We start from the raw sequence: 20002 nt of genomic DNA, 5'->3' as shown, positions 1-20002 counted from the left end.
ACTGATTTATTTCTGTATTCCCTGAAGGCACTTAGTACAGAGCCCTCCACTTAGCTTTCGCTCACTTGGTAGCTGCTGCCGCTGTTCCAATGAGGCAAACCCCAGACAACAGTAGATAGAAGCCTCTTTGCTTGAGTCTGTAGGGAGGATGAAAGTTGAGGTTCTGGGCATCGATTATTAAAGGGGGGGGCTTGTGTCATAATGCTTTCTAGAATAATGGCATTGACTGAATAACTGATAAACTCAAAACTAGCATATAAAGAATGACTCTGTCTTATTGTTCATTGATAAGTGAATTCTTCTGCTTGAGGAGATGATATGTCCAGATAAATGACTTCTGATCGTAGATGAAGGGTTTCACTCCTTATTTTTCCTTCTCTTGTCTTTTTGTCAGATCTTGGCAGGTAATTGAGAACCAGGATAAAGAATGGAGAAAAAAGTCAGAAATTAACACTGTACAGATTTCTGGGTTAACAAAAAGAGTGTCTCCACTATTTTTGATGGGACCATTTTGATTGTGTTCCAGCTCACTGCTTTTATTCAGGCTCATATCATTGCTTTCATTAATATTACTTCTGCAAATTCGAGAACTTCAAAAGCAACCTTACCCTAAATTAATACCACCCTGTTTTACTATTTTGATTTTTTTGGAAACTTTTTTTTTTTTTTTTTTTTTGTGGAGTTTTGTTGTTGATTTGGGGGGGGAGATGAATTTGTCATTTATTTTGACATTGGAAAGGAGCTTAGATAGAAGTGAGTCCAGCTCCTTCCATAAAGTTGTGTAGGACACAATGCCTAGGGGAGTTAAGGGTAAAATCAGGATCTCCAAAATCTTATCTAGGTCTTCCTTTAGTTATACCTTATTTCATGTGTTTTTCACTGTGTTTTTCTGTTGCCTGTAATCTTCTCTATTGTGCACATTTATTTACCCAACCAATTTGTGAACTTTTCAAGGACTCGGATCATATCTTTGACTTCTTTTGACCTTGCACAAGCAAGCCTGAGTTTTTGAACATTATTATTCACAGTAGGTCACACTTCAAGGATTAATGGTGGCTGTGGGCAGCATTTGTTTGCACAAATTGCTCTGGATAAAGAAATTGAGAGTTGGAAAACTCCACCACAAGTGGAAAAAAAAATCCTAAGCAAGATAAATAAGCCTAAGGATTGTTTTTAAAACTGAGAAGGATTTCTTTTTGTTCTTATTGTTTTTGAAATTGGACTAATGGCAGAGGAAATAAAAAGATGCAGATAAACTAAATTGCTCTAAATCACCACAGTTCAGAGCTGTGCTAGAGAAATACCTTCAAAGAGGGTTTAGAAAATGGGAAAGAAATTAGTCTTTCCTGCTGTGCCTGTGTGCAGAGGGGTGGACCTGGGGGATTAGGAAAGAGAATGGGAAGACCACAGTGGCCCTCCCAGCCTCAGTCTGGCTGTCAGTGCTAGTTAGCAAAGACAGGACGCTTTGACACGGAGGGTTCAGAATCATTACAGGTCAAAAAAACACCACTAAGAATTCATAGCCCTTTGGAGCCTAACTGCAGTGCACCTGATAAATAATTCAGGCAGTCAGAAGTGCCTGGGTAGGGCAGCCTTTAAATGTGCTTCTTCATCTTTTCCTTTAATAACATCCCAGACTTTCCATCTGATTTAATTAAATTTATACCCTCCTTTCAATTGTCTGTCCTACCTTCCCCCCCTTTCCCTCTCCCTCTCCATCCCTCTGTCCCTCCCTCCCTCCCTCCTTTTCTCTCTCACTTTCTTTCTCTTCTTTCTTTCTTTCCTTCCTCCCTTCCTCCCTTCTCTTCCTCTTCCATCTCTTTCTCTCTTTTCTTTTTTCATCAAGAAAGGTCATTCAGGAACAAAAAAGAAAGGTCATTTAGGGAGCACAGTGTTTTGTTTTCTTTTAGCTACATTGTGCCTTTCAAGAACTCACAACTCTAGTTGGAAATAAAGAGCATTATTTATTTTGGCAGTGGTAGCTGTCTCCATTGTATGGTGCTCTTCAGTTTTGCTTAAGTTTTTGCCTCAGTAATGAATTACAGCTTTTCTAGGTTTTAGGGTTGATAGAATGACAATATGCTTTTGAAAATGTCCATAGTGTTCAAGATACCTATATCAGACAAAATTGGGCCAGTTAGTTCCTTTTATTTAAGAAATAATTAAAAAGTTAATAATAACTTGTACACACATAAAACAAAACTATTTAAGTGGACATTAATTCACAATTTTTGATGTAGGCACCAGGGTTCCATCTTCATGGGGAACCTGATTGGATTAATACACTTTTCTTGCCCAAATGCAGCAACTCTGATTTCCGGTTTCCTTTCTTATATTGGAAATAAAACAATCAGGATCTAGGAGAATAATCTGAGTATAGAATTGTAACAGATCTTTAAGATTCTGCTCTCCCCATTTTTGTCTTACCTAATGTGCTGGCACCTTTAACTGACTTGCCATTAAAAAACAAAACAAAAAAACCAACAAACAAAACTAGTTTTTCTAAACTATTCAACCATGTTTTCATATGAGTAACTCCCTTCTTTTTTTTTTTTTTAAAGATTTTATTTATTTATTTGACAGAGAGAAATCACAAGTAAGCAGAGAGGCAGGCAGAGAGAGAGGAGGAAGCAGGCTCCCCGCTGAGCAGAAAGCCTGATGTGGGGCTCGAACCCAGGACCTGGGATCATGACCCGAGCCGAAGGCAGCGGCTTAACCCACTGAGCCACCCAGGCGCCCCCGAGTAACTCCCTTCTTGTACTTCTCTCATATTGCTTTGCAAAATCTTTATTCTAATTGTGTAATTAAAGTACAAAAGCGTAACTAGCATAATATGGTTTGGAACTCTTGGTAGGCATAGAACTCAGAAGTCCAGAGCAGGTACAGATATACTAGAAGACTATCTAAGAAGCCACTAATGCCTGTATGCCATTGGTACCATCAGTGAGAGTGTGAGAGCATAGTATTTTTAGGTGTATTATTAAGTGGCCTATTGGTAAGGAGCTTTCTGCTACATATATCCCAGCCACTATAGATCTAAGATGTGTAACCTTCACAAAATTAAACACTTAAGGCCTCCATATCTACATCACTAGAATGGCGGTATAATAATAGTATTTACTTCTTCGATTGTGGCGAGAATTAAAGGTGTTGAGAAAGCTCAAGCATGTGGCGTTGTACATTTCAGTTTTACATGGCACTCAGCACATGTTAGTTATTAGTCTTCTTACTTCCATGCTTGGTACTCTTATTTCCAGTCTATACAAGTATCTCTCAAACTTTATTTTTATTGCTCCCTTAAGAAGGTTGCCTAGATATTTTCTTTTCCTAAAGTTCCCTTTCCCTTGTGACATTTTAGAACTGTAATCTACAGTATGTCTGTTTGTGTCATGTGGCCACTTGAAAGGCCACAGACTATCATAATATCTAAGTTTGTTCTGCTTTGTTTTTTCCCTCTTTTTCCTAAGAACCAGTTTTTACCCACCTTGGGGGTGATATTACCCTTGTAGAGAATGTATGATCTACTGTATGTCAGGTAATTGTGCTTTCCTCCACCCAAGGCTGTGGGGCACTGTGTCAGAGTGGGGCTGGCTTGATATTAGACTGGGCAAGTTGACCCGGGAGTCATGCTCCCTGCCCCGCCGGAGGAAGCCCGCCCTAAGATGGACACTTCGATTTGGAAGGTGTTGATGCAGAGAACCCGGTAAAGGATTGAAGCGCATCATGGACCCTTAGAACCTGAAAGAGCTATTAGAGTTAGATAATATATTTTTCTTAATAACCTCCTAGCAGTTTTTCATTTTTTATTAATGGATTGTCGTCAAAGGTACGAAGTCATTATTCGCTGGCCTGAAAAATAGGGAGTGGATGGATTCTTGGAACTGCTGGGGTTATATGACCATGGTATTTGAGAAAAGAAGATTTTAGCTTCACAACTGAGAAAATTTAAGGCCTTGAAGCTGAAGTTCGGTTCAGAGTGGAGTTCTGGAAGGAAGACTTCCCAGGGGTGTACAAACAAATTGCTTTGCGGTCCTGCTCTGAGAGTGGGGTATGAGTGAGCTGCTTCTTATTCATCTCATTTTATGATTGACTCTGGCATATCTTTCTTTTCCACCATACTGTGAACTCTTGAAGGGAATTACTTACCAGACTGTGCAGGCTGCCATAGCAAACCCCACAGACTGGGCTGCTTAAACCACAGAAATTTATCTTCTCACAATCCTGGAGGGTGGACATCTGAAATCAAGATGTCAGCAGGATTCTGTGGCCTCTCTCCTCAGCTTGTGGATGGCCGTCTTCTTCCTGACCTTCACATGGTTCCTCTCTGTGTAACTGTGCCCTGATTGCCTCTTCTTGGAGGGACACCAGTCCTATGCGATTCGGACCACCCTAATGACCTAATTTTAACTTAGTTACTTCTTTAAAGACTTTGTTTCCACATATGGACACATTCTGAGGTTCGAGAGGTTAGGACTTTAAAAAACCAGTTTTGTGGGACACAACTGCATCCATAACAACTCACTACCTGTGGTGTGTGGACATTCAACAGTGAACGAACAAATGAATGAATGGATTTTTATTTGTGTTTTGTTTTGCCAAATTTGAATTAGCAATTCTATCAATACTTTTGAGTTATTATTAAGTTTCTTAAATTTTTTATATTTATTTTACCCTGCAAGAGACAAAATCCCATGGGGGTATTTGTGTTTTTTTAATAACTATGCTCAGATGCTCCCTCCATGAAGGCAGGTCCCCTTCTCCCCTGGAGAGCCACTGATGTCAGCAGGCCAGCCCTAGACTTTTGCTGGGCCCTGCTCAAGGGTTACAGAGAGGCCCACCACAGAGTTAATCTCTGAAACATTGTAAATCTTATTAACACATTGCTTAAAAAGTGTGTACTATTCTCCTATGTGACTGATCTGCCTTTTAGAATGTCCTGGAAGGCCAGTCAGGTTTAACTTTAGAATTCTCAAACTGCACCGTATTCTTTGTTTTGGTTTGTTTTTTTTTTTGTTTTTTTTTTTTTTTTTGGGGGGGGGTTTGTTTGTTTGTTTGTTTAGATTTTATTTATTTATTTAACAGACAGAGATCACAAGTAGGCAGAGAGGCAGGCAGAAAGAGAGGAAGGGAGGCAAGGCTCCCCGCTGAGCAGAGAGCCCAAGGGATGGATTCAGGGCAGGGTCCTGGGATTAGGACCTGAGCTAAAAGCAGAGGCTTTAATCCACTGAACCACCCAGGTGCCCCAACTCCACCACATTCTACATGGAAAGGGACAATATAGACAGAACTGGTACCAAGCATCTTTTGTTCCCTCAGAGGTCCCATCCTGAGCCCCAAGGAGCCTTGTATGTGCACCCATGTGTGCATGCACACACACACACGTATATACACACACACATATACACACACACCAGCTCTGTGCTTCCCACACCAGAAAAACAGACCTAGAGGTGCTGTAACCTCAGGAAGACCACCCCCGCTGAGAAGCAAGTCCAGGCCAAGGGACAAGGTTTCCCAACCTGGCTGCTAGAGAGCATAGCCTGGAGGGGGCCATCCAGGCTTCAGATGGTCCTGGCCTTTGGCCCAGAGCACATCTTGACCTGGTAGGAGGGTGCAAGTCACAGGTCTGACGGTGGTACTGTGGTCAGCCATGGTTAGAGGAACTCCCAGGGATTTTGAGATTGTTCTCATACTCTGACTTCCCTGAAGAGTGAGCAAGAGAAGGGAAAGAACATTCTGAGGAAATATTAGGGTCAGGGCTTAGCGACAGCCAAAGGAAGCTAACGGAGTTTGTCGTTTCACCTGAGAATCTCTCCATTAAGTCCTGACCCTAGGTCTTCAGTTTTTGGCCCCATAAGTCCCACAAAAGACCAACTCACCACTTGCAAACAAACAAACAAACAAACAAACTTGGGTCTAGGAGCATATGAGCTTTCAGGTGGAAGCAGACAATACCCAGGTTCCTGCCCCCCTTGAGTGGGGCCCACTGTCACCGCAAGGAGTGAAGCAGCAGTGCCCAACCCCTCAGGTGAGACAGAACAACCTTTCTGGAATGATGCAGCCCTGCCCAACCCTGGACAACACTCTCAAATATTTTTGCCACTAGGGCCACTAAAAGCTGGTTTTTTTTTTTTTTTTTTTGGTTTTTGGTTTTTGGTTTTTTTTTTTTTAATTATTTAAGGTTGTTTTCCAAGCCTTCAGAGCGGCAGGAAAAAATAAATAAATAAATAAAAATTTAAAAGTCAGTGCTTTTCCTTACCACATAGAATAATTTATAGTAGGGACCAATTTACTTGCTAGGGAACAGCGGGTGGTCTGTACCTTTCTCAGTGAAAGGGACATTATGCTAACCAGGGTGGCTGGCTTCGGTACTTCGGTGCTTAGGTTAGAAGGGGAGAGACCCTTCTAATTAGTTACGTGGCTGTCTTTACCCAGCATGGGTACCTCGCTTTGTCTTTAAAGTTCTTATTTAGTCAAAGCTATTTCTTTTATTTATTATTTATACTTCATCTCTTTCCAAAGAGAATTTGGGACAGCTGAAAAATGTGGGGGTTATTTATCCTGAAACAGGACATTGAAAGAAAAAATTGTGACAGAGCTTACTTTTCCTCTCCAAGCTCCTCGATAACATTTTCTGTTGTACTTTATCCCTTCCCCCAAAACTTCTTTCAGCTCTTTGCTGTGCAGATTCAGGTTATCGCTTTCCTTCTTTACCTTCTCTCACCATACCCTCCATGTTCTAGTCCATTGAATCCTGGGCTTCCCATTGCCCTTAGAATAAAATCCAAATGGCTTGCCAGAGCCATGAGACTTAGTGTGACCAGGCCCATTAGTGGGCCTCTGTTCACTCCACTCCTCACAAATAAATGCCACCCACATTGGTTTTCTCGTTCCAGGAAGAGGTTAAGCTCTTCCTTCCTTGAACCTTTTCACCTGCTCTTACTACGCTCAGACGTTGAGTTGGCCTCTCTCTTCCCACGCACTGCCCTTCCTTGTTCCAGATCCCCAATTCATTACAACTCTTCATTCTTCGGGAATCCCATTCTCCAAGATGTCATCCATGGCCGCCATATCTAAACCCACACCTATCATCCACAGTGATATTCTCTGTCATCTTTCTTTATTTCCTTCATGACATGGCTCAGGACTTTATTATTCTTGTCTCATGTGTGTAGGGTTGTTTTTTTTTTTTTTCTCCCTTTTCTGTCTTGCTTCCTAAACATGTCACTTTCCTGACTCTAAGGACTTTATCTTTCTCATCTTTGCATCACAAAGACCCCACCATATACCAGGCACCGTGGCCACTCAACAATTATTTGATGAATGAATGAGTGAGAAATACTAGCTCTAGGAGAAGGTCAGATACACGCATTATTAGAATGTCTGCCAAGAATGTTTCGATTTCTGGAGAAAGTAGCATTCTAATCCAAAGGAACTGGTTTATAATTATAAAATTTTAAGCATCAGGGACCTGGTGAGGAAAGGTTTTGGAGGAAACCACATCATGTTAAGTGGTTGCCCATTCAATGTGTATTTTTCCTTGACCTATTTCTTGAATGTTTTGTCTCAGAGGGCAAACCTGCCATTTAGATGTAATCCTTTAGAAGATAGACCTTGTTAGACCAATCATGATACTGCCAAGGGTCTGGGGAGCCCATATTTTAGTCAAGCATGAGAATGTAGCTAATGAAGCAAAAAGTAATCTGCTCTTATTTCATACATGTATGCCACCCTCTTCGATCTCAGTATTTTAATCTGCTTTATCATCCCAAACATCATGGTACTTTCTGATACTTGAGTTTTTAATTTTATTTAGAAGTGAAGATTGGAACTTTTTTCTGGACAACTATCAAGTAGCTGAGACAAAGATGGGGAAAAAAATGGTCTTGCGTGGTGTGGTGTGTGGGGGGGTGTGTGGTGGGGTGTGGGTGTGTGTTACTGAGACCACTTTCAGCTGTGTTGCCTCCCTCTGGTGGAGGCTTTGTGTACATGGACATGGGTGGCATTGAGTCAGATTGTAGTTTGCTTTCTTAATGAAAAGAAAGAAAAAGTCATCATGTTCTAATGAGTGTGTGTATGTGTGTGTGTCTGTGTGTGTGTGTGTGTGTGTGTGTGTGTGTATTTGTCAGGGGTTGGGGGAAACATTTTTTTTTAAACAAAGAATTAAGTGATTGAAATTGATTGACAGCATATAATTAAGAAAATACAAACTTTCTGCATTGGGGATAAAATTTGAAGCCTGCAGTGTTCATAAATGAAAGGAGTGCTCTGTGTATAAACCTGTAACAGGATCTCCGCGTACATTTAAATTCTCCTTTGTTTGGGAAACATCAACATTTCGTTCAAATGAGAAAATCTGCTAGTGTAGATTTTTCAAAGATAGCTTTTAAAATCTGCTGTGTATTTTTAATATTTTGCTTTGAATGATTCTTTTTGTGCCGTGTGAAGTTTATACTGGGCAATACTAATGGGGTTTAATTTTCAGTCTGGGGAATCACTTGATTTTATCTTATCCCATATCTGACCGTGCTGGGGGAGATGCCGTTGAGAAAAGGAGAAGGTCAAGGATAAGAAATCATCATCTTTCTTTTGTTTCTTTTTCCCTTTCATGCCTCAAATCCAGAAATAGTCTCCTGAACATAGCCTGACACTTCAGCGTGACAGGTGTTCTGAAGACGAGGAGGTATTCTGTAAAACCTGTTTATTCAGTTAGGATATTTTGTACCATTTGCATTCAGCGCCATCCCTATGATACCAAAATAGGCTCATGCAATGAATTTTTCATTTTTTAAACTCAAAACCAGATAAATCACCTGCAAATACACACTATGTAATTTCATTTCATGTGCCTGATCAGTATCACTGCCTGAAATCTGTATTCTCTGTGTGAAGGAGACAACAAGATTTTCTGTTTCTTTATGCATATTACATATGTGGTGCAGTATTTTGGTGGGAAAATGGGTCATGTTTATATTTTTGGATTCAGTTTATTTTTTTTCACGAGCTTTCTTATAGCTCTCAAAGTTCCCGGCCTATTTTGTATGGATTTTAACTATGAGGAATGGTAAAGTGTTGTGCAATTAAAGCACAGTTGAACTGTCACTCTGAAATTTGTGTAAATATTTATAAGTTATTGGCATTATTGGAGAAGAAACACAACACTTGGATTTTTTGTTGTCGTTTTTGGTTTGGTTTTTTGTTTTGTTTTGTTTTTTTAAGAAACATAGAGTTTCTGTAGTAGATCATTAGGACTTACCTGAATTCAGGTCAGAACTTCACAGAATGGAAAGGGTATGTATCTAGGATGATCAGATGTGCCTACATCAAGCCAAGTTTGTAATAATGGGTCAGACTGACCCCATTTTGGTCAATAATAGCACAGAATTTGAAGTTATTTTGCAAAACAAGTATAGTGCTGTAGCAATCACAATTTTCTAGTTGCATGTTTTATGTTTTATGCCCTTGCTCAGGTCATCTAGTTTCTTTGCATCTAAAAACTATTCATCCATTTCTCTATCTGTACCTCAATCTCTCCACATAGGTTAGTGTTGCTTAAAACCTGTGAAGCCTTTTCCAAAATATTAGCTGGGTATGGTTCCTTACGGGACCTCAGATTGAAGATGTCAAAGAGTTTTAACAGACTGCCTCTTCAAGCAAAGTAATCATCTGAAGGTTGTTTTTTGATTGTTGTTGTTTTTTTATTGTTGTTTGTTTGTTGTTTTTTGATTCATCTATTTTTTTCTATAAACACTGAATGTAGTGTCTGCCTTTGTAGGCTCTAGGGAAACAATAGTGAGCAAAAGCAGTCCAACCTCTGCCCGTATAGAGTTTACAGGGAAGCAAGAAAGGGGTTACGAACAAGACCCTGCAGCTTATACATGAGTTCAAATTCTGTCCCTTCCTGTCCCTTATCTGATGATCGGCTTTGGAGAAGCTACTTAACTTAGTACTCTTTCTCTCTGTGGGGGTAATAACCATATCAAATGCATTGCTTTGGGGCACCTGGGTGGCTCAGATGGTGAAGCGTCTGCCTTGGGCTCAGGTCGTGATCTCAGGGTCCTGGGATTGAGTCCTGCATCAGGCTCCCTGCTCAGCGGGGAGTCTGCTTCCCCACTCCCTCTGCCTGCCTCTCTACCTACTTGAGATCTCTCTCCGTCAAGTAAATAAATGAAATCTTTAAAAAAAAATTATTGCTTTATTATGAATCAGTACATAGGTTCTTAAAAAGTATCTGAAACTGCAAATGCTAAGTTAGAAATGCTCTTAAAACACTGCAATGAATAAGTCAAGTGGGCGTTTGGCTGTACATGGGAGGAGCTAAGAAGACAGGCTAGGATGGAGATTGTAGTTTATGATTCATTTGCATGTGCAGATGACAATTTAAACTTGGGGTTGGATGCCATGTCCTACAGAAAGAGGAGGAGGGCAGCACCTGGATCCGAGCTTACTAAACTCACACTGAATGCTTGGATAGAGGAGGGGAAACCTGAAAAACAGCAGATAGGAGGAGCAGGAGGAAACCCAGCAGACTATGATGTCATAGCGATCAGAGAATAAGAACATTTCAGGAAAGGCACACACAGCAGGTCTAAATGATGCTGTGAGATAAAGAAAGAAGGAGACAGGCATGAGCCCTTGGATTTACCAATCTGGGGCTGATCGTTGGCGTCAGTGAGACAGGCTGGTGTGAAAGTAGAGACAGGAACCAGTGTGGAGAGTGATGGTGGGAGATGGGTGGGAGGTGAGACAACAGAGATTCAATTATGACCCATTCTTTCTAGAAGTTTGGCTAAACGTCAAGAGAAAAATGGGGCAACAGCTGGAGGAAGCGTTATTTTTAAGTGGAAAATACTAAAGAATTTTTTTTTAATTTTTATTTTTTTTATTTTAGAGATAGAGTGCGAGCCGGGGAGGTGCAGAGAGAGAAGACAAGCAGACCCTGCATTAAGCACAGAGTTGCACGCAGGGCTCGATCCCATGACCCGGAGATCATGACCTGAGCCAAAATCAAGAGTCGGACACCCAACTGACAGAACCACCCAGTTGCCCCCAGAGAATGTTTAGAAATAGATCCAGTCTGAGACAGAGAGTTTGCATACAGAGGGGAGAACACAGAGAGATATATTCTAGAGATGCCTGTAGGGTAAGGCCCCACAAGAGAAATGGAGTGGTCAGCTTATAAGGAAAAGAAAGTAGGTGCAGACACAGATGGACTCAGATGTTTGGCAACGAGAAGACGTGGGAGATCTGTCTGATGTCTTCTGCTTGTCTTCAGATTAAAGTCAGGTTGTCTACTGAAAATGAGAGAAGTTAGTGATGTAAGGAGAGTGAAGACTGCCTCCATCTTTGAGGAGAATGAGGGAGGAATTTTTCAGAGAAGTAGAACAGGGTTGCTAGATGCGGGGGCAGCCTCACTGCAGATGAGTGATCTCTTATTTAAAGTAGATCTCATGTGGGCTATGAGGTGACTTTCTCTGGTGAGAATCTGAAACTCAGGCAGGCCCAGGGGAGACTGGGTTTGTGATTGGGTGGGTTTGTTTGCTTGATTCAAAATGCAGTGAAAGAATAGAGAGCAGAAGAATTTTTTGAAAGAAGAGGTTGTATACCCTAAACCAATAAGATAGGACGGAAATGTGGTGGGAAGAGCACCAAATTGTTCTTTTTCTTTTCTTTTGTTTTGTTCTCTCTCTCTCTCTCTCTCTCTCTCTTTAAATCTTATCAGAAAAACTGACCCGGGATTCTATGGCTAGGATTTGCTACTGTTTGAACTTGAGTAAGTCACAGATTTCTCCAAGGTTGTCTCATCATTTGCAAATTCGACATAATAATGATTTATTTCTCATGGCTCTGTGCACCATACTAGCAGTGGTTAACTCTTAGTAGGTATTTGACTATTGAGCTGAATTTGAACTCAAGTTGGAAATGCACCAGAGTTTAGGGGTGCATAAAGTGATTATAGTCATTTACTTATTTCTTCTTTCTTCTGTTGATTATTAAGGTCAGTGTTAACAGGAAGCTCCAATCTCTTGTCCTATCCCGACATAGCTTTCCTTTCAAAAAAAAAAAAGAGGGAGAAGAAGGGAAGAAAAGAAGATGACTTCTCATTCTCCTCTCCCCTACTCTAGGTGAATGCTTGGGGGCATGACAGACTGGGGGACAGCGTGGAAAGGGACACAAGTATTCAGAGTGAGCACTGCATGTGTAGTTCATAGGGCAGAAGACAGAAGAAGAAATCTTTGACTTTTCTGGAGTCAAGTGTACTTATGGGATTGTTTAGAAACAGTCCCCTACAGAAGGAAAAAAAAAAAAAAAAGATCTAGCAAGATCTTCCTTAAAATTATTGTCTGTTAGAATGCTGATCTCATTTTCTACAGATGTTTTCCCCTTGGAATTCAAGGAATTCTTGGTACCTACGACATCTCATCCCAAGCTATTAGTATGCAGAAGGTGGCCATATATTGGGCAATTGGTGACTGGCTTTACTGCTTCAACAGCTTTTGCCACAGTGGCTCCACATAAAGACCTTCCCAAGCTGTAGAATGTGGTGGCAGCCAACTTGGGGTTCTTTGAGATGAAGTGGGAAAGGAAGCTTTGCTGTTCGTTTTGCTAGCAGCCTATCAGTAGCCTCAAGCCCTTCAGACTCCTCCCGTCCTTGGCACCTTGATGCTGGCCACCAGCTGAACTACAGCTTGGTTTCCCACTCCTGCTGAGTCCTGGAGTCACAGGGAAGAATAGACAATGGACCCCCTGGGATAATTACCCTTTATTTATGCATCAGTCCATCTTGGAAGTTTTATTCACTTCAGATGCCAGGCTACTGATAGTTTTGTATATTTAATCAGCAGGGAGAGGCTTTTGTTTTTACAGGAAAGTGCATGTTGGTTTTAATACCATCATAACTAAGGCCATTCATAAAATCATGCCAGTAGCTAGTATTTTCTTAAGGAAAATTTATAATACCATCCTCTGTTCATTCCATCAATATGGCTTCAAGCAAACTACTTCATCTCTGTAGACTTCATTTGAGGTTGATATGCCTATCTCCTATGGGTTGTTGTGGGATTACAAGAAATGAAACATATTAAAATGCTTTTTAGAATTATAAAGAGCTTCATGCAAAGAGTTATTTGATCTGATGTGAACAGATACTCAAACATGGAGCCTGTGCCATAGATATCTTTCTAGTAACCGGGTCTATGCCTGGCAGGGAGTGGGTATTCCCCATGGGTTTGCTAGGCTGTACGTGGTGCTGGTTTCACCACATGAGTCTTGTTTTCCATTCCAGACAGCACATATCAAGAAATGGAGGCACCAGCATTGCTAAGATTCTGAAGCAAAGGAAAGAAATGGGACATTTACATAGGAAAGGAGAAGATCTGAGAGACCCAGTACATGTCTCCACATATTTGCTGTGTTGATGGGTGGGAAGATGTATGTGTATATCTCCAAAGGAAAGAACTATGATCAGTAAACAAAAGAGGAAAGTAAAATTTGATGGATTCAAAAGAACCAACTCTCTACTAAATTCAGGACAAAAGCTCCCTGAGCAGGAGGTGTTTTGCTATTGCTGCTGGTTTTTAAAGCTAAAAATGGGAATGGCCAACACATAATGAGCGGATGTTTTCCACATGTTCGATTATACTTGAAATGATTTGCAGCCTAACAACTGTGAGAAAATTATACTACCAATTTCTCCATTTGACAAATCAGTTAACAAGGGAGGGGAAGTGATTCGCCCAGGTTAACACCACTGGCAAGTCAGAAAACTGTCTGGGTCACCTGTCACCAGAGCCCAGCACAGTTGGTGGGCTAACTAATTGGGCTAATACCAATATTTGGTATTCTTAGTTACTTCACATGTGTGACCTCTAGTCTTCCCAAGGATTTTGTGAGCATGCCTTATTATCCCCTCTTGAGATGAACAAAGAGAGGGAGGTTAAGTCAAGTGCCTACTGTCATGCTTTGGAGGAGTGGCTAAGCTGAGGTCAAAACCAAACTCTAACTTACCCCAAACCCTTTGCTTTTGCCAGGCCACCACATCTACTGCTCCACCTCTCACAAGTCAATTTGATCCAGAAAAAGAGAAAAGCCAGTTGTCTCCATGCCCTTATAGTGGGTATTTGGGCAGTCAAACTCTAACATGGTTGATCATCAGATCCCTCTGGAGAATATTGACAAAAGGCACATGCACAGCCTTCTTTGAAGACCTATCAAACCAAACATCTGTAGGATTTACCTAGAAACCTCCTTTTTTCACCATCTTTTTCTAGGGTTTTTGATGACCCTTGGGGTTGGAGAATCTCTGAATCAGATGCTGGGGCAAAGTCCTCTCAGAGAGAAGAGCCTCCGAAACCAGCTGTTTTCCTTGCTTGAAACGTGAGGTTCTCAGTATACATTTGTTTGAGCAAATGAATGAATGTATAATTGAGCGAACTACCTTCTTTGGAGATGGATTGAAAAATAAATAGATATGGGCTCTAGGGGGTCCATCCTCTATGGACTGTATATTTGTTTCTTTTCTTTAGTCCTCTTGGTCCTATCTCAGTAGAATTCTTCTCTATTAGTGTCTGTTCACCCCAAGTTTAAACATCATGAAGCCCCAATCTTGCATCTAGATATGAGGATTTTGGTGGAACCGAGAACTGGCCAGTGGGAGCTCTGTAGCGGGTGAAGAACAGCCAGTGACAGTAACGCATGTGTCCTCAAAGTTTATGCCCTTGATTTTTTAACATTGGTTGCTTGTTCTAAACATATTATTTGAACCAACTGCATTGGAAGCCATGTGGGAACAACTCTTCAAATGTGTTAGAGAATTTTATGCTTGCCAGGAGAATAGCTTTTTTTTTTTTTTTTTTTTTGGTCCAATTTTAATGTTTTCAATTCTAGACTGACTGGAGCCAGGGAATTGTCAGCTGTTTATATAAAGTGTTTCCTTTCCTTCCTTTCCTCTTTTCCTCCTCCTCTCCCTCTTCCCTTCTTTCTTTCAGCAAATAAAAATGTTCATCTAATGAGAAACTTCAAGGGGCTTGGTTATTAAGTGTCAGTGAATGAGATGAAAAAAATGGCTTCAAGTTAGGGGCGACTATTGTTATATTTTTCCCCAAATTCCTCTGCTAATCCCCACATCTTGGCCTGCTAACTATAGAACTCTCTTGACTGTTGTAAGAACAGTATTTATAACCTATCTTCCGGAATGTGGAAATGTGCACAAGATCTATAAATTGTTTTAGTGTTTCCAGATTGTAACAGAGACGCTCGTAGTATAGTTGAGACTATGGATTCTGCACCTGTGTGTCTGATTTTAAGCACAAAGTGTCGAACTCCAGAAGTGCTAAGTCCCAGGTACCCAGGGAAACTTTTGTAGAGAATCCCTCTTTGGGTTAGCTTTCTCATTCATAGCCTTTCATGCACTGGGCTTTTTGTCACAATCCAGCCAATGCTGAGACCATTAAGATTTTATTGGGTTTGTCCTGGTGTCATTATATTATGTAATCGGCAGTGCTTATTGACAATTCTTATTTTCTGTACTATGATTTTTATAGTCTGAGTTTATTAAGCGCTCCTGGAATACAGGCTCCTGGAATTAATTAAAAAAAAAAAAAAAAGTCTTCTTAGGCAGCACTGGGAGGGAGACACTTTGCTGAAAGCTTTTACGTGATTTATACGCTTTGAGTCTCAGTTCCTATGAAAAGAGTTAAATTAGAGTAAAGTAGCCCAAAATAACTGTTGCCATTACGGTCAGCTTTAACAGAATGGCAGGGCCAGGTTCTTGGAGTCTCCAAAGAGCATCTGTTCCATGTTGATTTATACTCAGCCTTTGGAAACTGTGTTTTCTATTTTCAGTGAAAATTCCTGTTTTTCCTTAGCACCTTCCATTAAACCATTCTTTACAATCTCTAGTTTTCCTGGAAAGGAAGCATATTCAGTGCAATATTCAAACAAATAGGAAAGGAGAAACAAAACCAACCAAACAAAAAACAATTTTTGCCCTCGACATTTGAAACTCATCTTGTAAGCAAAATCTTTTATTCCCAATATTTAGAGACTTATAAATGGAAATGGCCAGTGAACTTGAAACATAGGTTTGTTTATTATCTTCTGGAAGTAGGACTCCTCAAGTGAGAAGCAGGCAGAGTGGGGAGAACGTGCTGTCCAAGTTTTATTTCTTCTCTCGGCTGGACTGGCTTTCACCTTTTGATCCCTGTTACAACCAGCTTGGGTCCATGTGCAGAACTTCTGGAATCTCTTCCCTTGCTTGCAACTTTTTAGCCTTCAGACCAGCACATAGACGATATCTGTCCTGCAGCGTTTTTCCTGATACCCCAGGGACTAAGTTAGAGCTCTTTATGCAGTACCGTAATTCTCTGATACCCTAAGAGTGGGATACTTTACATAGTACCGTAATTCCCTGCTTATTAATTTCTCTCCCCTCACTGACTTTAGTCAAGCACATGAAGCCAAAACCCACATTAGCTCCGCCTCAGACTGTATTCTCATTCTAGTGCCCAAGAAATATTGGTTGAATAAATGAATGAAAAACATGTTACATTTTCATGGGTTTTTTTGGTGTCCGTTACAAGAAGCATTTTTAGCTTCTATTTATTTGAAATCTATGCTCAATTTCTTCTATAAAATTAGAATAATAATGCTAGTCTTCTAAGGCACTTATAAGATGCTGTGGGTCAGTGGTTCATAGCTGGGGGTGATTTTGTCACCCCAGGGGACATATGACAGTGTGACTGGAAACATTTTTGTATGTTCATGGCAGCCTCACACAGAATTATCCAGCCCAAAATGTCAATAGTGCTGAGTTTGAGAAATTCTGGAGTATATAGAAAGGCATAGAACTTAGCAGGTTCAAGGTGATTTTATTTTGCAGTACAAGTTGGAGTTTACCTCTTTGGACAACATAAATAATCATAATTAGGGAGAGAATAATAGTTTCTATTTATTATGATCTTGCCTGTGTCAGACATCATGAAAGCTTTCTGCAAATATTATCTTATTTAATTCTCTCAAGAATACTACGAGATAGGAGCTATTTATTATCCTAATCTTTCAGGTGAGGGAAGGAAAGTGTCAAAGGTCAAGATCCTGAGGCTACTCCTTGTCAGGAGTGGGACAAGAACTGGGGGGCTATGCGTTTGACCATTCTACTATAAGGCTTTCTTTTTTCCTTTTTTTTTTTTTCCTTTTATTTTTCTTAAATTAACATATAATGTATTATTTACTTCAGGGGTACAGGTCTATGAAACATCAGTCTTACACAATTCACAGCACTCACCATTGTACATACCCTCCCCAATGTCCATAACCCAGCCCCCCCATCCCTGTCCCCCACTCCCCAGCAACCGTCAGTTTGTTCCTGAGATTAAGAGTCTCTTGTACTTTGTCTCCCTCTGGATCCCATCTTTCTTTTATGAATAGAGTCTCCAGCTTAAGGTCTGAAAGCATTTCTGCTCTCAGTATTACATACGAATTAGCCTGAAAATATAGAAGAAATTTTAGCCTACTTCAACGAAAAAAAAAAAAAGTCATATTGCCTAGATGTTTGTACTTTTTACACTTGCACTAATTTGAACAAAGATACAGTATATTGACTGACATATATAGGCTGTCATCGATGCAAGGATTACAACAAATCTGCTGTTTGCTGTAATTTTGTGGGATTCTCAAGAAATTCAAAGAAAACCCTGAGAGTTTGTTTTCATTCAGAACTGAAGTTGTCATAGCTGATCAACTATTGTGATCTTGATGGGACTTTTCTTCTGTTAAGGTGGATAAACCATGACAGTTAGTTCAAAGTAATCCTATTAGAGGATTTCTTCAGGACCACATCCTCCTCTTACATAATTACAAAAGAAGCACTCCTAAGTAGAGTCTGTCAGCAAGAGAGCAAGGCCTGGGGCAAACGGTGAGGGGGATGGGGCTTTTCCCCTTCCGTACAGAAGACGAGGTGCAGACAAATGGAAAATGTGTAATTTGGGAGCATGATAGTTTCCAGGTCCAAAACCCGAGTACTTTGTTACCTCCCAGTGATTATTGCTTTGTGGTTGTCACGTGATGACTTTTCTAAGTAAATTAGATCATCCTCAAGTACTAGTTCGTTGTTTCCAGGGCCCTAAAACTTGGCTATAAACATAGTTAAGAAACATCCATTCTTTTTGCTTAGGAACTTAGAACTCTGGAGCAGCTGTTTTTCTCTCTTCGAAGATTCTATTTATTCTGTGCTGGCATCCCATGTCGAAGATTCCTGTGGAATACTCAGAACTGCTTAGGTTCTGTTCTATGGGTCTCACTTTCCTACCTCCTGTGAAGCGTAAATGCTAATGGCACCAAACAAATGTTTGTTCTTAAATAAATCCTGCTGTATCAAGTGGGCTTCCCTGATTACAAAAAAACTTTTTAAGCTTCTACTGGGCATTAGTGCTTGTCACTCATACATACATTTTCAAGGGTATGTTGAGGCCAAGTGTATGGTATGTCATTGCACTACTACTCCTTCTACAAGATGTCATTTATGTAGAAGATACAATTTGAGACTATCTCCTAGGGACCAAAGTGATCCATATGCCTTATGCTTTTACTCTTCCTTAAGAGTTATTTGATATGCTCTTGCATTTGTTTTATAGTTAATAAAATAAAACGTTTGAATGATTAAGATGTTACTGTGTTTAGGGGAATGCCTCTCAGATGTTAACGTGCACATCCTAGGCTTTTGCTAACATGCAGATTCTGCTTTTCCAACAACTTACCAGCTTGAGTTCACATTCCTGGACCAGGATCACCTTCGAATAGCAAGCTATTGGGGAACACTGAGATGGTTTTAAAATTTGAAATCTGAGCTAAGGATGACATCAGGCTGATGACATTAAACTCATTTTTCCTGTACTATCCCATTTGTATTATAAATTATTCTTTAAGCAGATAGGGAGATTTTTGCTGGAGCAGGGGGATGGCTCCTGTCTAGTGGTGAAACGTATATTTTTAAGTCTTAACAAATTAAATTATGTTTGGTTTTTACATGCAGTATCATAGCTCAGGCAGTTTTTGCCTGGACAAACATTCCCTATCCCACCCCTTTCCCTTTAGAAGCTTTTGAATAGTAAGACATGCATTTTGCTGTTTCAGGTCACCAGAGGCTTTTTTTTTTTAGGTGTCCACAATTTTTTTTTTTAAGTTGTGGAACAAATTTACAATATCCTTGACACTTAAACAGCATTTACAGTGGGGTTTTTTTTTCTTTTTAAAATTATGTTTCTAAAGATAACTAAGGGAACAATTTCAAGTAGTTCCTCTGTGCTTCTAGATATAAGTTGTTTTGAGTTTCTGTCTGTTGGTGAGAATTAAGAAACTCATAGCTTGCCATGTCCTGTCATGTTAGCTTATTTTGTAAGGCAATCAAATCTGGCACCGTTCAATTAACTGCTTTACCTCTCTGATCTAAAAACAGACAGAACACACAGAGCAGGAAGGCATCATTACTATCTGTGGATTGCCTTTACTTCCCCAGCCGGGTGTGCTATCATTTCAAAGTCTGCTGAAGGTCCTTCTTGAAAAGTAGAAAAAAAGCCCTCACAGAGGAGAGGAAGGTGGTAGAGTTGAAAAATAACTTATTCCCAGTCATGAGCTTGGCAGCTCTCAAGGAGATTGGAAGGGTGTATCTCATCTGTACGTGGCATCTGTACGTGGAGGTCCCGAAAGGGGAATAAATAGAAACGTTATCATGGACTGGAGCCTAGTCGTTCTCCTTGGTGACTCAAGCGTAAACTATTTTGGAAAAGAGCGAAGATGAAAGGAGGCAAAAAGTGGGGAAGAAAAGAGAAATCTTCTCTCTGCCTTCATGCATGCTTCTGTGTGTTACTTTTATCCCTCTCCCTCACAGTGTCAGATCAAAAGGACACATCTTTTTATTTTATTTTATTTTTTAAATTAGTTTCAGAGGTGGAATTTAGTGATCCATCAACTGCATATAATACCCAGTGCTCTTTCCATTACGTGC

The 20002-nt window shown here is 40.3% G+C and overlaps 1 protein-coding gene across 2 annotated transcripts in view; it reads left to right on the top strand.

Annotated features, from left to right (window-relative positions):
• The window catches only part of FLRT2 (fibronectin leucine rich transmembrane protein 2), a 102091-nt gene that overhangs the window by 70936 nt on the left and 11153 nt on the right, over positions 1–20002 (top strand). The window lies entirely within an intron of this gene.

The sequence above is a fragment of the Lutra lutra genome, chromosome 7 (assembly GCF_902655055.1).
Source record: "Lutra lutra chromosome 7, mLutLut1.2, whole genome shotgun sequence".
Lineage (NCBI taxonomy): Eukaryota > Metazoa > Chordata > Mammalia > Carnivora > Mustelidae > Lutra > Lutra lutra.
Note: the sequence above shows the minus strand (reverse complement) of the source record. Positions and strands in the feature narration are given on the sequence as shown.